Source organism: Hemibagrus wyckioides, unplaced genomic scaffold (genome assembly GCF_019097595.1).
Source record: "Hemibagrus wyckioides isolate EC202008001 unplaced genomic scaffold, SWU_Hwy_1.0 Contig28, whole genome shotgun sequence".
NCBI lineage: Eukaryota > Metazoa > Chordata > Actinopteri > Siluriformes > Bagridae > Hemibagrus > Hemibagrus wyckioides.
The window spans coordinates 85,797-101,684 of NW_026690789.1; the positions used below are offsets into that span (position 1 = coordinate 85,797).

General features: G+C 39.4%; 1 long non-coding RNA gene across 1 annotated transcript; it reads left to right on the top strand.

Annotated features, from left to right (window-relative positions):
• The first annotated feature begins 10,381 nt into the window (after positions 1 to 10,381).
• LOC131350224 (uncharacterized) lies at positions 10,382 to 11,019 on the top strand. The gene is made up of 3 exons (XR_009204153.1): positions 10,382 to 10,471; positions 10,595 to 10,674; positions 10,811 to 11,019. It is a non-coding gene; the product is annotated as an uncharacterized LOC131350224 (long non-coding RNA).
• The last annotated feature ends 4,869 nt before the right edge of the window (positions 11,020 to 15,888 follow it).

Below are 15,888 nucleotides of genomic sequence, written 5' to 3' on the forward strand. Positions count from 1 at the left end.
ATCAAATAAAGTTTTGCTAGAATAGCAGACATCTGGCTGGTTTTATCATGGTCATGTTCTGTGCTCACGAATCAAGCATTTATCCTAATTCCTTACAGATTATAAACACGGACCCTAATGACTGCAATCGAGACATGATGGCCGAGCTCTATGGAGTTAAAATGTCATCTTTACTGACGACACCTCCTAAAAGGCCTGAATGCAGCATCACTGTGAGGGATCCTGTACCTCCAAAAAACACACCCACAAAGGAGGCGGAGCTGAACACTGCCCCTGCTTCAGAGCTGAATACTGAGATGGACAATTTCAGTGTACTACAAAAATACTACTACACAGAAGAAAAGAAACAAATCCAGCTGCTTTAGTGGTGTTGTCTGTAATATTACTTTATTTCTGTTTTCATACATTATGATGAACATTACATTGATCCTGTGTGTGTTTTCCTTCAGACTCGATCCCAGAAAAAGCCCAGGGAACCGGTCAGATTCTTCATTCCCCTGACGGAAGAGGAGAAAGAGGAGGCAAAGAAAGCCAACATCGCTTTTGGTGATTTCTTGTCTGACCACCAGACGCTTACAGGGGGTGACATTGTGGAGACTCCTGCCCCTCTACAAACCACACCCCCAAAGGATCTCCACAAGAGACCAGGCCTGCTCCTCTTCTCCATCCCTCCAGAGGAGGAAGTGCAGCAGAAGACGGAGAAAGTCAACACACAGGAGAAAGAAACAAAACAAGGCTAAGGTGCAGAAGGTAGAAAAGAGTTTTAATCCTGTTGTTAGTTACTGAAATACAGTGAACTTTTCTTGTCTTGGACTTGCGTTGTTCAAAGCACATCATTAATGAAAGTGTACAGTGCTGGTTTGACTTTATTTGTAGTGACTTTTATCAAGAATATATACACATTACTTTAGGAACAAGTCTCATGTGTTACACTGTCTCACCTGTTTAGCTTAATAACTGTTTAAATACTGAATGACTTAACACTGGGAGATATTAAAGCCTAGTTTAGTCCAGTAGTTTTAGTGCTGTAGCTTGTACTATTACTTTAGAACCATTACATTGATCCTGTGTGTGTTCTTCCATCAGACTCGATCCCAGAAAAAGCCCAGGGAACCGGTCAGTTTCTTCATTCCCCTGATGGAAGAAGAGAAAGAGGAGGCAAAGAAAGCCAACATCAGTTTTGGTGATTTCTTGTCCGACCACCTGGTGCTTACAGGGGGTGACATTGTGGAGACTCCTGCCCCTCTACAAACCACACCCCCAATGGAGACTGAGCCAAACAACACTCCTGAGCCTGCTCCTGTTGAGGTCCAGCCTTCAGAGCCTCATCCCTCTGCCTCTCCTAGTAACCCAAAAGAGAGGAAGAAGTACAATCGGGAATTCCTGCTGCGTTTACGCTTCGTCAGTGCCAGCATGCGCAGACCCGAGGGTTTTCCGGACATCCCTGGCGTCGTTCTGGACAAGGTAAACATGACAGTTAGTGACATGACGCTCTATAGGAGCACAGTGCTTTACTCAGTATGAAGCGTCAGGCTAATATATCACTTTTTATTGCCCTGGAGCAGGTCGAGGACCTGTAAGTCTCACAAAGGGAACTTTAAAACACCAGATAGCTTTATTAATTGCAACATTAAAGTCTTGAGTATCTGAGGGTTGATCAGTCTTTTATTTGGTGCATTAATTCAAGTCACAGCCTTTCAGTTTTAAATAAACATTTCAATTGTTTTTGTCATCTCTAAGCAGTGTGAGCTTAAAAAGCCAAACAAGATCACCACCAGCGTGTCTCTGAACGATGACATGCAACTGGACAAGGCTGAGAAAGCCCCGCAGCGACGAAGATGACCAGGAAATGGACACCAACAAAAAGGCAGTGGGGGCTTTTAGTGGCCAGAAAACAGTCCACAACCCTGACAGGAAACCAGTAGATATCAGTTTATATCTTGCTCTGTTCATGTTACAATTAGTTGCATATCTTACCTGTATATTTCAGTCTAGTTGTGTTGATATTTAACATGATCAGAAAATGACAGATGATTTTCAAAGTCTTTTCCTGTTTCTTCATAAAATGGACATAATAAAGCGTCCAAGAGTCATGATGGACAAATCAATGTGTATAAATCACACCAAAATACACAACTACATCATTTTCAAGCCCAGTAACTGAAAGTATTTTGCACAAGGAAACAGTCTATCATCATTCTGAAGTCACCTGGTTGTTAACTGCTGCCAGACGCATCACAATCTTCTTCCCCATAACGAACAAGAAGTTCTGATTGTGGATGCAGGTAAGATGAATCTGAATATAAGACAGCACATAATATAAGTTAAAGCAGAGTGAACTTCCCCTGAGCAAAAACTGTAGCACTGTACAATACCCCAGACAGGAAGGTAAAGGTGCGTGCAGAGAGGAACTGGATATTTCGGCAGGCGCTGATCAGCTCACCAGCATCGAGCGTCTGTGAAATGAAGAGCATGATGAACATAACTGCTTCCTATCACAGCCATTTTATAATAACACAAGTAACATTCTCTCACTTTCTTTACAGTCAAAACAACCCTGTGAAATACAGTGATCAGCTTTAGTAAATAAATGACAGGTTTGGTTACCAGAAGGACGGGTGAAGATTCCTGGACATGTTCGTTTGGCAACAGCTGTAGGTTTGGCTCAACGACCTTAAAACACACAAACACAATTAGTAACTGCAATTAACACAATTTAGTGATGACACAATGAACAAGCCCTTACCTGAATGCCAGGGAAACTGTCCTCACAGTTGTTATGAAAAGGGAATCCCTGCAAACGACAATTAGATGAAACTCAAGATCTACAACCGCATTTCATTTAAGTTCTCTTTTAATAATCGTTAAAGTGGAATCTCTTCATGAGAGTAATAAATAGCGTGATTACCTCGAGAGTCCAGCAGTGTGCGGTTTCAAGCCAGCAGAGCTGACTCTCTGGACCCCTTAACAACCTGAGGATGTCTCTCCTAAGGTCCACTTGCTAGAAATAAAGAAACCAAACTAAACATTAGAACTTGTAAAGAAGGATGTGTGTGTGTTTGTATCTCAGCTGCAGCACTGTACAATACCCCAGACTGGGAGTTGGAGGAGTCTGCAGTGTTGTACTCAACATTACAGCAGGTGCTGTTCAGCTCACCAGCACTGAGGGGCTGTGAAAAGTAGAAGATGAGGATCATCAGTGTTTTTTATCATAGCAGTTTCACACTAACACTTTCAAACATTCTGTCACTTGGAAAATCCAGAGATCAGATTTAGTAAATAAATGACAGGTTTGGTTACCAGAACAACAGCTGAAGATGTGGAGTGAGTTTCTGTGGGTAGCTGCGGCAGGATTGGCTCAACAACCTTAAGACACACAGACACACACACACACACACACACACACACTGACAAAAGCAGCCTACACGTTTCAAATGTAGTTAAAATATTTTTACTGACACATACCTGGAGGACTGAGTGAGTATCTGACGATTCTCTCAGCAAATCCACAGCTTCTGCAATAAATTAGTTTCATGTAAGTTTAATTACAACTAATATTTTCTGTTAAATGTAAAACATTAAAATGGCCAAATTTATAAGGTAGTAGAGAGAGAGACGTTGTAAATTTTTCTCTCCTTTCTTTCTAATGCTTAAAAGTTAATAAACCTGTGAGTTAGTTAGCTAGTTAATTTGTGAAGAAACAGACTAATTGTAGCATTAGTAGCTTGTGTAAATTCACTGTACATGTGACTGATTAAACTCTCTAAATCCTCAAGTCCAGGCATCCTGATGAACTCCACCTCCCCATCAGGATCCACACGCTGCCGTCTACTCAGAGGGGCTTCTTGATTGCCATCCTCTTCGTCCCACCTCCTCCTTATGCCCTGGCGTGGGACAGGAGTTATCATTGTGGCAGGAGCATAGTACATACCAGCCACAATGTTGTGGATGTCGATATTGAAATAAGGCTGGGGCAAAGGAACTGTTGAAGGCTGTGGACTCCCTGAAGGTGGTGGCCTCCTCAAAGGGGATGGGGTTTTATTTTAATAGCACTGTGTATGTTTTATACAGCAGGAAAGCCTCACTATCAAAACAAGAAGTATTTACACAAGTTATATTACTGTAATCTTCCTATAACACTGCATTAAAAACTATTTTATTTACATTTACAGTATTTACATTTTAGCTGCATTTATAGGTGTTATACAGGGCTCTTCCAGTATCACGGCTTCACTGTTAGTCACACTGTGCACTTATTTCAATGCTTAAAAATATCTTCCCCCAAAAAATGCAGATTAAAATACATTTCTATTACAGTCTATTACTTTAGCACTTTCTTACTCCAGTGCTTCACATCCCCTTTGAGTCCAATTGTGTCTCCTCTCAAAAATTCGCCCTTTATCGTAAATTACACTACTCCTAACTATTTTATTCACGACAGCTAGAAACAAAACCTTGCTGAACAGAATTGAAACAAACAGCTTGATATTTTTGCCTAAGCTGCACTCTACATTGCCACACTAGCTCCATTTATTTGTACCGATTGGTTTTGTTCAGCTAGCTGCCTTTCCTCACAGCCCCTTTCTCTCTCCGCTTTAACAACTCGACAAACACGGACAATGAAAAATCCTTAAAATAATGAGTTACTTCATGTTATTGTAAGTATTTTAACTTATTCTATTCACTCCATCAAAAAAAAACTATAAACACTGAAAAACAATTACTTAGCTACATGCTAACTAGCCGTCTAGCTAATCTTTGCTAATACTCCTCGGCTTGACTTAGTAAACTTTAACAAACGTTAAGTAAACATTGGGACTTTTATGAAAAGCTGATGTTAACATATCTGAAAACATCAACACTGTTTTCTTCTTCCCTGCTCGTTTCACTGGAGTCTGCCATTTTGTCCGCTAGCTTTAGCATACTGATCGGGTACGTAAAGCGATTAGCCGAATAAAGATTAGCCGAACAGAATTTCTCAAAACCATCTAATCATATAAAACGATATTCCTGATTGTGGTTTTTTGTAATAACGCGGTGTTTAAAAGACTTTATACTTAAGTGAAAAAGAGGAAACTCAGTAACTCACCGTTCCAGGGGTCGTACAGTCCGCTCCATCCGGGCTCGGGATCCACATCCGGGTGCTGAGGCTCGGCTCCTCCCCCGAAGTTCATCATCGCTGCGCTGTAGAGTCGGTGTAGGAGTCAAATCCAGTAATGGAGTACAGAGAAATCCGAAACAGGGGTGTAGCAAAAATGCCAAAAGATAATCCAAATCTTGCGACCTTCAGAACCAGTATAAACCAACACTAACTAGTATAAAACAGCACTAACTAGTATAAACCAATATAAACCAGCACTAACTAGTATAAACCAGTATAAACCAGCACTAACTAGTATAAACCAGTATAAACCAGCACTAACTAGTATAAACCAGCACTAACTAGTAACAAGAGTCAATAATGAATAAATAATAATAATAATCATAATAATAAGCTGAAATGTCCGGGAAGCCCAGGGAGTGAAGCATAGCTGAAGTTTAAGGCAGCATGTAGCTGTACAGTTAGAATTCAAGCTGTAGGACCAGTTTAAAGACGATACGACCTTAAAAAAAAAAAAAAAATCCTGTTTACGGCATCTACCGAAAACCTCCGAAAAAAACCGAACTGTACGGAAACCAGGAAGTGAAGTCCGTAAAAAATGCATTTACAAATTATATATTTTACATTTTATAATTTGCTCCTGCTGAAAACACTCAGTGTCCTCAAGGTAGGATGATCTTTATCCTTTAATGCCACACTGTTTCTACAATAAATCATGTTAAAGTGACAGTGTTACAGTCTAATGTTATGTAGCACACAAGACACCTCATCTTGCCGTGAATTAGCCTAATGCTAGTTACCGTGCTAGCGAACCTGGCTACTGGTTTAAACTACATAATAAAATCATTAAGCTCGGTTTAAGAATTTATTTTATTTCCACAATGAAATATTTACCCTGTTAGTAGGTCACTTTTAACAACCATGACTACTGGTTTTACACTAAATCATGATTAGCCTTGTGATCCGCTAGCTAGCGCGCTAGCGGACTTTAGCCGATTTTTACCGATTTAAATTACACTGTAATAGTTGGACTAATTATATCTACATGTCTATTTGTTGTAATTTGTACACATTTTATCGGTAAATATAATATAAATATAATGTTTAGCCTAATGTTAGTTAAGCTGCTAGTGAACTTGGCTGTTGTTTTACATTACACACAAATCCTGAACGAGTTGATGAGCTTGACCAACGAGAATTTCATTTATTTCCACAATATAATACTCATCCCCATTAAAAAGTCACTTTTAACAACCCTGACTACTGGTTTTATACTAAATCATACTTAGACTACTGATTAATCAGCTCTCGCGCTAAAGGGCATGGTTACAGATGTACACCGATCAGCCATAACATTATGACCACCGACAGGTGAAGTGAATAAGACTGATGATCTCCTCATCATGGCACCTGTTAGTGTGTGGGATATATTAGACAGCAGGTGAACATTTTGTCCTCATAGTTGATGTGTTAAAAGCAGGAAAAATGGGAAAGTGTAAGGATTTGAGCGAGTTTGACAAATGGTGATGGCTGCACGACTGGATCAGAGCATCTCCAAAACTGCAGCTCTTGTGGGATGTTCCCGGTCTGCAGTGGTCAGTATCTATCAAACGTGGTCCAAAGCAGGAACGGTGGTGAACCGGTGACAGGGTCATGGGCGGCCAAGGCTCACTGATGGACGTGGAGAGTGAAGGCTGACCCATGTGGTCCGATCCACAAGACGAGCTACTGTTGCCCAAATTGCTGAAGAATTTAATGCTGGTTCTGATAGAAAGGGGTCCGAATACACAGTAAATCACGGTTTGTTACTTATGGGACTGCATAGTCAGGGCGCCCATGTTGACCCCTGTGCACCACTGAAAGCACCAACAATGGGCACGTGAGCATCAGAACTGGACCACGAAGCAATGGAAGAAGGTGACCTGGTCTGATAAATCAAGTTTTCTTTAACATGGCGTGGATGGACGGGTGTGTGTGCACATGGCACCAGGATGCACTATGGGAAGAGGGCAAGCTGGCGGAGGCAGTGTCATGCTTTGGGCAATGTTCTGCTGGGAAACCTTTTGGTCCTGCCATCCATATGGATGTTGCTTTGACATGAACCACCTACCTAAGCATTGTTGCAGGCCATCTACACCCTTTGATGGTAACGGTATTTCCTGATGTCTGTGGCCTCTTTCAGCAGGATGATGCACCGTGCCCCAAAGCAAAAATGGATCAGGAATAGTTTGATGACCACAACAATGAGAATGAGGTGTTGACTTGGCTTCCAAATTCCCCAGATCTCAATCCAATCGAGCATCTGTGGGATGTGCTGGACAAACAAGTCCAATCCATGGAGGCCCCACCTCGCAACTTACAGGACTTAAAGGATCTGCTGCTAACATCTTGGTGCCAGATACCACAGCACACCTTCAGGGATCTAGTGGAGTCCATGCCTCGACAGGTCAGGGCTGTTTTGGCAGCAAAAAGGGGACCAACAGCATATTGGGCAGGTGGTCATAATGTTATGGCTGAGCGGTGTATGGTATCTACCTAGAGAACTTCACTAATCGTTTCATTTCCACAATATCATAGTGAGTATAAAGGTTTTAATAATTATACAGTATAATATTTTTTATAGATTTGGGTGGTGGACAGGGGCAGGAGGTTTTAGAGAGTTTAATCAGGTCACATGTACAGTGAATTTACACAATCTGACTGCTACAATTTTTCTGTTTCTTCACAAGTTAACTAATTATCAAACTCACTGCTTTATTAACTTTTATGCATTAATAGGAAAGTTTGATATTGTGTAATTGAAGAGTCATAATTCTGAGTCACAGAAAAATAATCTATTGCAGAGCCTGTGGATGTGCTGGAGGAATCAGCAGATACTCCCTCTGTCCTCCAGGTATGTGTCAGTTAAATAGTAATATTTTAACTTCATTTAAAACCTACAGGCCACTTTTTTCTAAGTGTGTGTGTGTGTGTGTGTGTGTTTGTGTGTGTGTGTGTGTGTGTGTGTTTGTGTGTGTGTGTGTGTGTGTGTTAAGGTTATTGAGCCAATCCTGCAGCTGCTGCCCACCGATCCACACGAAGAACCTTGAGCTGTCATTCTGGTAAGAAAATCCTTCATTTATTTCCTAAAGCCAATCAATGGATTTTACAAGGTTGTTTTTACTGTAAAGAATGTTAGTATAAATCTGATATGATAAGAAGCACTTATGATCTTCATGCTCTACATTTCACAGCCGCTCGATGCTGATGAGCCGGACAGTGCCTGCCGTGATGTTCAGTGTGTGTCTGTAGTCTCCTCCCTCTCCCAGGTATTCTACACTGCTGTAACTGAGATACAAACACACAAACATCCTTCTTTACAAGATCTAATGTTAAGTTTTGTTTCTCTATTTCTGGCCAGTGGACATAAGCAGAGACATCATTGGAATGATGAGGGGTCCAGAGAGTCGGCTCTGCTGGTTTGAAAGCGCAGAGACACACTGCTTGACTCGCGAGGTAATCACAGTCTTTATTACTCTGATGAAGAGAATGGACATTTTTGAACTGACATGATTTTTAGAAGAGCACTTTTGTGAAATGTGGTTGTAGATCTTGAGTTTCATCTAATTGTCTTTTACAGGGATTCCCTTATTATACCAGTGATAAGGAGAGTTTCACTGGCATTCAGGTAAGGGATTATTCATTGTGGCATCACAAAATGTTATGAACTGCAGTGACTAATTGTGTTTGTGTGTTTTAAGTTTGTTGAGCCGAACATCCAGCTGCTGCCCACAGAACAACCTCAAGACCCTTCACCTGTTTTTCTGTTTTTTTCTAAGTGACAGAATGTTAGTATGAAACTGCTGTGATCAGAAGCACTCATGATCTTCCTGCTCTACTTTTCACAGCCGCTCGATGCTGGTGAGCTGATCAGCGCTTGGTGTAATATTCAGTTCCTCTCTGCACAGGCCTCCATCTCCCAGTTCAAGGTATTCTACAGTGCAGCAGCTGAGATACAAACACACAAACACCCGTCTTTACAAGTTCTAATGTTTAGTTTTGTTTCTCTATTTTCAGTCAGTGGAAATGAAAACATACTTCCTGGGGATGATAAGGGGCCCACAGAGCCGTCTTTGTTGGTTTAAATCCACCAAGACGAGCAGCTTGAATCACATGGTAATCACAGACTTAATTACTCTGAGGAAGAGAATTGACCTTGATGATTATTAGACGCTCACGTTTGTGAAATACATCTTGAGTTTCAGCTTTTTGTCATTTGCAGGGATTCCCTTATGAGTCCTCCATTGAGGACTGTTTCACTGGCATACAGGTAAGGGATTATTCGTTGTGGCATCACAAAACTTTTGTTAATTGCAGTGACTAATTGTGTTCACTTTAATTTGTTCTCTTAAGGCTGAATCTGGGAGGGTTACAGAGTTCATCTCCTGTAACCGAATGGAGACATCATTCGTCGTGCCACATTATTTTGTGGTAAATTTATTGCACTGTCATGAAGTGTATCTTGTAGTTAGTAACTTTTAGAATTTTGTCAGTTGTGCTTTTATTTGTCTTCAGTGTGGATATTTTTTTTATTCAACAGCAAACCATTACAACGGTAACCTGCACTTTGCTGTATGTGGCTGAAGATGGACAGATGTTCACCTCCACTTGGGACTATGATCACAACGACTGTGAGGTAATTCAGACTTTCAGACCTGATGTGTATCTACATATGCTGCTATTCCCCTGATTCGGATACTGTAAAATTTACTGTGTGAGTTTTAATGATTTAATGATTCGGCTTGCAGGAGAGTGAGGAGCGCCTTAACCCAGAGGAGTTGGAGGTGCCCTTTATTTGGTACGATCCTCTTCACTCTTTAATGATGTAACAGTGTATTGTATGTTTAATATACACTAAACATTTACATCTCTTGTTTCTTAGCTGCCATCTTTCAGACAGAGGGGTGACTGAAATCGGCCTGAAGGTGCCCGCGCTTCGTGAGGCGTTTGCTGTGAGTAAAACCTTTATTCAGCTGCTGTTACTGCGCAGGTAAAGTCCACTCTGCTTTAACTTTTATATTGTGTGCTGTCTTATATTCAGACTCTGCTTGCCAGCATCCACAAGCAGAACTTCTTGTTCATGGCTGGAAAGAAGATCGTCATGCGACTGGCAGCAGCTAACAACCAGGTGACTTCAGAATGATGAAAGACTGTATCATTTTTGTGATGGAAATAATTTCAGTTTCTCAGCCATAGCCAAAGTGAGTTACAGAGATTTTTTCGTTGCTTTAACAGGATGCAGTTGGTGTGCAGTTGGCCTACGAGGCCCTGATTCGATTCCTGAGGACGCCTTCCAATCAGGAATCGATTAAAGCAGAGCTCGGCTCCTGTGTAAGCTAATAAATGCCTGTGTGAAATGACAGATGTTTAAAGATAAAAGATTTTGCTAATATAGAAAACAGGACTCCAATATGTAAAGCTAATTTATTTTTGTATCTTTTCTACTCTGTGCAGGACCACCACTACAACTTCCTGGATGTTTTTTTGAGCTGATTTTCTTCAGCTACTTTATAAATGGCTCAAAACCTCAGCCAGTAAGTGTCTTATCAGGAGATTTCTAAGCAATGTTTGAGTTTCAGAACATGGTCTATTTGATCTGGTTTTCTTTTTCCATATTTTTTAAACCTGATAAGACATGGCATTAATGAAGCTTGTCTTTCTTTCCAAAAGTTTAAGGGAGGTTTCTTGGAGCGCCTGCTTGCGCTCTTCAGCATGTGGGACGTGGACGTGTGGGAGCCTGCAGCAGAGCTGTACTTCACAGTGCTTATTGTAAGTGTTGAATATCTTCTGATGCCACGATCCACAAATTCTCAGGATTGTATCTTAAACTCAGTGACACTATGTTGGATGTGTGTGGAATTTGTCAATAGGATTACCTTACAGAGCTTGCTGAAGTACTCTTCACTCAGCCTCTGGAGCTCTACAGTGACCCAGCAGCCTTAGCCACCACAGTTCAGCGACTCCTCAAGCTGCACGTCCAGCTGATGATGGACATTTTGGAGGAGCTCTGAGCAATGTCTTTCCCCTTACCCATTTCATCTTTTCTTCCTCTGTTTCATTTCATCTTCTTTTCTCTCACTTCTTTTTCCTACATTGCTCAGGCTCCACACGTAAGTATGAAATCATTTTATTTCTATTTTTGATCAACTTAATATTTAAAAAATCTCTTTTCTTTCCTACAGGTTTGTACAGTGAACCCCAGGACCTGAAGAAGGTCTTAACCTTAGCATTTAAGATCCCTCATCCCTTAATAATCATCCCTTATTAATCTATCCCTCTGTTCCTATCACACTCCCCCTATTCCCATCAATAGCCTATAGATTGTAAATACATATATAGAATTGTTTAGAAATAAACTTATTTGTATACTTCTTATAGACTTTGCTGAAATAAATGTTTATATTTGTTCCTATTGCGGTCTCATTCTGATTATTTTTAGCCATCAGTATATGTATAAAAGTTTCCTTTAAACGCAACACAAACTGAATTTTTCACTCATATACAGATCATTTTTACAGAATTTCACAACCTTTAAATGGTTTACTAAAATGTGAAAAATAACAAATATATTATATATTTGTTATTATATTATATTCAGTGTTGGGGAAAGTTACTTTTAAAAGTAATGCGTTACAATATTGTGTTACTCCCTAAAAAAGTAACAAATTGCATTACTTAGTTATTTTTTATAAAAAGTAATGCGTTACGTTACTTTTGCGATACTTTTTCTTAAATTTGACCAGTAGACTCGTTCTCTTTTCATTTTATACACATAGAAACCTATATGTGTTACATTACAAAGTAAACTCACAGTCCAAGTTAATAAAGACATTAAAGAGTGCAATATAGTCTTCCTAAAGTCATTCTAAAATTAGATCAATCTGCAAATGTTTTCTTCAGGTCTGCCTCCATTTCTATATATGCCTTGTCCAAAAAGCTTGTAAAGGTTTTGTGATCGGAGAGCACGGCCCCTGTCCATTTCCCTGATTTTGCTGATGATATTACAAAATGTCGGCGCCTTCACAGTGAAGAGTGGCTGCATCTCCTCAACAATAAATGCAGCAACCAATTTATTGAGTTCAGTCAAACTAATTGTTTTACCTGGTGGTGAACTGAAATGTAGCTTTTGTTGTTCAGCAGCAGGCGGGGTATATTAATACTGACATACATGGTTTGTTTATGTAAACTAATGTTAAATAATATCATTTAAGGGGACCATAATGTACAGCATTATTGATTGAGACATTTCCCATATGAGTAACATAGTTATTCTACCATAATTTAAATCATATCTAAGGCTGGGTTTGATTAGGAGTGGGATTATTAGATAGATGAATTCAGACCCTCGCTGTGAAACATCACCCCCTGGACACAGGTGGACACAGCGTCCCTCATTTATTCCAAGTGTAGGGTGGCTTGAGTTCAGACACCATTAGTCAGGTGTGACAGCATTAATCATACTGCAGAATTCCTCTTCACTAAACAGCTTACGAGACAGATACCCCCTGCTGAAGAAATCTGTTTGCTTCACTTTTGTTCAGTCACACAGGACAGCTGTTCTAACTGTTAGATAAGCTTTATTAACTCCACTGATCAAAATGTTTGCTTCCAGTTCCCTTTTAGTCCTACTGCCAACACCATTTTTCCATTTTCAGACAGATCACATTTATCTATGACAAGAAGCAAGATATGCCACAAATGATCTAAAACCACACCATCAGACTGAGCTTTGTCCAGCAACTTCCATGTACATTAGTGTCTTAAAAATCAAGTTCAGCCACAGCAGTATGTCAGAGCTTGAGATGCATTTCCTCAAAACACCTGGAATCAGTTATAAATGTTGCCTGCACAGACAAAACAAGGACATTTTAAGACACATTGAGGCCATTTCTGTCATAAATGAACACACTTAAATTAATACACTAGCCTTCAAAATAAGGAATGTACAAAACAGAAAAGAAATATATAAAAGCTGGACACTTTATAGCCTTGCTAAGGCCATAATAAAATATATAGTGGGGTCCAAATGTCTGAGACCACTAGTAAAAATGCTTCTTTTTGGCGTTTTTTTCTAATTTAATACATTAATTTGTTATACAGATTATATTATTTGACAACAACTTGAAGTAAAATCTTTGAAATTTATGCAAGATGCCTTTCTGAGCTTCTAGCATTTAGCATGTTGCCTTTTTTGCTTTAAATGAGTGTGTGCATTTGAGCTGCATGGACACCACAAGTTTATGTAAAACCTTACAAGCCATTTTAGATCAAATGCATCAGTGTGTCACTTGAACACATGCTTCAGTAAAAAAGATCAGACATGAGGAAAATCTGACCTTTAAATAGACACCTAGAAAGAGTACAGAATCTTAAATGAACTATTGTTTACTTTCTATATTTTAAATAGGAAAAAATGCAGTTGAAGAAAAATCCCGGATTATTAAGGTGGTCACAGAATTTTGGACTTTTTTTTCAGTGGACATAATCAATACATTTATCACATTACAATTATTTATGTGAGTAATAAATCATATAAACATACTGTGATAACACTTTACATTAAGGCTCTGTTAACTTACTTTATTTACTGCATTAGTTAACATTAAAGAAATGCTTATATGAAAGCTGATACCTTCTTTATAACAGATCACCTTAGACCCTGAATCTCTTCTTGGAGCTGGATTTGATTTGTATTGTGAAATGTGAACTGACAGAAACTTCTTAACAATTACTGGTATACTTATGAAGAACAATTTACTTTAAAATAAATAACAGAACTGTAGGATGGGAATAATGAGGATTTTAGTGTTTTAAACCTAAGTGCCAGAATCTCTTCACAGAGCTTTAACTATGCGGTATTTCAAGATAATCACAGCCACATACAGTGTGATGAGATGAAATAACAATTCTCTTGGACTCAAGGTCTAAGACACATGTATGACATTCACAGTGCTGACGAGACTAATCATGCAGGGAGGGGCTATGGGTAACAGTGGGGGTAAGTACACACATGGGTAGAGTGTAAGTATAAGAGTATAGGGTATAAATACTGAAATCACAAAAAAGTACATTCAAAATGAAAATTATACATTATAGAAAACACAGGGTCCAAAGCTTTAAAGTTCAGTAATGCTTCTAAAAGTAACCTGAGATGAATGAAATTTAAAGTGACACAGTGTGTAGTAAGGTGTTAAGTCAGTAGCCTGTGTTATTCCTGCTGCCACCTCTGTATGATGGCCTTCTGCCTCTTTAAACAGCTGAGCACACAGACCGTCAGCCAAATATGGCAATTCTGTAAACTTTTACATTCATCCTGAAGGAAATTTCAGAGTGCTTTAAGTGAAGGAAAGTGCAGGGACAGGCCTTGTTTTCTTTCCACATCCTCCAGCTGAAATTAATCACCAGACCTAACTTATAAACACTGATTCAGATGTCTGAAACTGAAGTGTTTAAAAAAGAAAAGGAAAGCTATTTATTATATCAAGAAGTACAAGTATAAAAACAAATTTCATTCAAGTCATTTAATTCATTTATTATTTTTATTTCATTAAGTGGTTACAGGCTGGTCTTCTTGTGAAAGTATATAAAGAGACTTAATGCATTACTTCTATACTCTGTGGTACCTGATAGTAAGTCTCCTGTATTAGGTCAATTCTCAATCTCACCACAGGATGGCAGTATCGGATACAGCTTATATAAAACAAGGCGAAACCTAGAACTACCTCATCATCATTAGATTACATATCCAACAGTGAGATTGATTTGTTGTGAGAAAGCCTAGTGCGTAAATTGATTGAAATAATAAGTTGCTGAATTTTCTCAGGAACAGTCATCTAGTTCAATTCAGTGAATGTCAGATGATGTTTGTGTGTTGCCAGGTGTGTGGTTTTTAGACCAAACAATTATTTCAGGTCTTGTGTGTGGCAAATGTTCCATAATACTTCGTGCCAAGTAAGAATGTCACTTTTGAGAAGTTTTTCTCTGCTGACCAGACACAAGGAGTGAGTTTTGACCAGTACCTTGCGGAACTGCACACACTAAGTAAGACTTGTGAATTTGGAGATTTTAGAGACTCAATGGTGAGGGACAAAATAGTCTGTGGGATTCCTGATAATGGTCTCAGGGAAAGACTGTTATGTGAAGCAGCTCTGACACTGGAGAAAGCAGTCAATATGTGTAGACCTAAAGTTAACTACAGCTAGTAGTTAGTGTAAGTGACCTTTCATCTGAGGGTTTCATCAGTTTTCAAGATTCCAACACAGAAGCAGTCACCCACACGTTACACAGCATACAGATCAGAAGAGTGAATGTCAGAATGAATTTACTGAATGTCATGACTTTCTGCTGGAAAGCTTTAAAAAGGTCTGTTTGCAGGTCCGAAACCGGAGACAGTGGCTGATTTCTGGAGAATGGTTTGGGAGCGCAAATCTGCCACCATAGTCATGCTGACTAACATAAGAGAGAGAAAAGAGGTAAAACACATGAATATAGCCCCAGTCCTTGAAATATTTAACAAATTTCAATAAGCCTTTTAGGAGGTCTAACAGGTCATCTTGGTCTGCAAGACATCGCAGGAGAGACATTATTGTTGCAGATTTTGCCTCCACATCTTCAGCATTTACTTTTTGGGGTTTTCATTCTTTGCAGCTTTTGCTTTGCAAAATGTGTTTTGCTCCTCTTTTTTAATGGCCTGCACTGCAGCATCTTCTCTATGTAGTTCCTTGGCTTGTGCACAAGTTATTTCAGCA